Raw genomic sequence first — 2023 nt, 5'->3', positions numbered from 1 at the left:
TGGGGCAAAGGGAAGCTGGGGGTAGGAAGGCATGGGGTGGGAGAAGAGGGTAACAGGTATCATGTGAGACCCTCTTCATTCTGGTGTTGTCCTAGAACCAACAGCATCCCCTGGAAGGCCCCAAGCAAGACCAAGGCAGGTGCTATGAGGCAGGCAGCACAGGGCCCAAATAAAGAAATCGGTGCAGCCAAATCAGGGCTGTGGGAGAAGCCCTATGTCTTTCGGATTCCCAGGGCTTGCTCTAATTCTTGTCGTCTCTGCTGCACCTTGGAGCAGAAGCATCGGCACACGGCCTCCTGTGCCCAAGGCTGGAAGTAGAACTCAGCTCAGCGCTCTTCCTCTGGGTTACCCACCACATCAGTCATGGTCTTGAGGTCCCGGCACTAGGACTGAAGCCAGTCACTGATGAAACCCTGAGGGTCTCTGGCAAAGCTCAGCATGAACTCTCGCTGGGTCTTCAGCTGATTGATAGTTTCTATTGTTTCATGGATCTTGTTGTCTAGAGTAGCAATCTCCTGCTGGCTGGCAGTAGACAGCAGAAAAGAATTCATCTGGGTCTTCAAGGTATCATCCACTTCCACATCAATGTCATAACAAGCTGTCTTTTTCTGATCATTCGGGTCAACACTGATGACATGATTAATGATGATGGGCTCTGGTGGCATAAGCAAGGCGTGGAGCTGTTGGGGGATCTCTGAAAACTTCATAGGTTGAGACTCAAAGATCTGCTGGAGGTACTTGTCACAGATAACAAACTCCTGCTCAGGTGGGTCCTGGAGCTTACGCGTCTTAATATATTGCCACAGTGCTTGATCACTGGACGGGTCTGGGTGTGGATGCCCAGTAGCAGAGCCAGACGAGGGTCTAATTTAAACTGAGAAGGCTGGTAATCCAGCATCAGCAGGACAGTACACCATACATTCACATGTCCTGGCCGCTTCACCTGGAAGCCATCTGTCTCCTGGGTAGTGGCGGTCCTGTGCCATTCCACCAGATGGTTATCTGGCCCATACAGGTCTTTGTCCAGTTCGATCACCAAGGACTTAAAAAAAGAAGAGAACTTCCTCTTTTGTTTGGTGGCATCATATTTGGAAAAGGCTGAATCCTCCAGGAGCCGTCCTTCTACCCGAAGCTCCCAGGAAGCCACCGTCCCTTCCCCATTCTCAGCATCTGACTTTGCCGGATTGAAAGTGTTAGAAATGAAAATTCGCAGCTTCCGTTTTTTCTTGATGGGACGTTCCAAGGCTTCCTGGATATCTAGCTGTTTCCTCATGATAGTCTGGTCCAGTTTCCTTTCAAAAGCCAAGAGATCCATATAGGCCTGGGATTCTGGTACCAGTTCACGAATCCTTTGAGGTAGAATTTTGCCAGCCATCTTCTTTTTCTTTGCATTGTGGTTCCGATTTTGGACCGCCTGCTGCTGGACCTGCTGGGTCTGCTGAGGTGCAGGTCTCTTGAGGGACTGGTCCATCCCTGACTGGGCCAGGCCAGGTAGGACTGAAGGTTTCCCCCCATAGCCAGGGGGTCCCATGGAAGGTCCCTGAGGTGTCATTCGGCTGCCTGGTAGCATACCTGGTCTCGGATAGACCGCTCCGGGCATCGGGGAGCGGTACAGCCCTTGACCCGGCGCCGGGCCCATTCGCACCGGAGGCCCCGGATTCCCGCCCAGACCCAAGGCAGCCGCCGTGCCCGCCCCTCCTGAGTCTCCAGCGTCGCCGCTCGGAGCCACAGACTGGAAACCCCCCCGGGCCACCATCTTTCCCAGAGCCGCTGCTGCAGCTGCACAAACAACCGGAACCGGAACTTCCCGCGACCCCCCACCCCCACCCCCGCCCGCTCCCCGCGCGCCAGCCCGGCCGCCCGGCTGGCCCGCCGGCATGGGAGGCTCGGGGCAGCGAGCCGAGATTAAATTTTTAAAGTCCTCATCGAAAGAAAAAAATTTGTAGTAATGTATGCTGACAGACTTTAACTAGACTTACTGTGGGAAACATTTTGCAATGTATAAAAGTATTGAATCATTAAG

General features: G+C 53.5%; 1 pseudogene across 1 annotated transcript; it reads right to left on the bottom strand.

Moving 5' to 3' along the window:
- Positions 1 to 212: 212 nt before the first annotated feature.
- Positions 213 to 1756, bottom strand: LOC309821740 (SWI/SNF-related matrix-associated actin-dependent regulator of chromatin subfamily D member 1-like; annotated as a pseudogene). Its single transcript has one exon. The product of its transcript is annotated as an SWI/SNF-related matrix-associated actin-dependent regulator of chromatin subfamily D member 1-like (transcript).
- Between the last annotated feature and the right edge of the window lie 267 nt (positions 1757 to 2023).

The sequence above is a fragment of the Grampus griseus genome (genome assembly GCF_964374135.1).
Source record: "Grampus griseus genome assembly, chromosome: 4".
Classification (NCBI taxonomy): domain Eukaryota; kingdom Metazoa; phylum Chordata; class Mammalia; order Artiodactyla; family Delphinidae; genus Grampus; species Grampus griseus.
The sequence above is the reverse complement of the archived record's forward strand: the minus strand, read 5'-3'. Positions and strand labels throughout refer to the sequence as shown.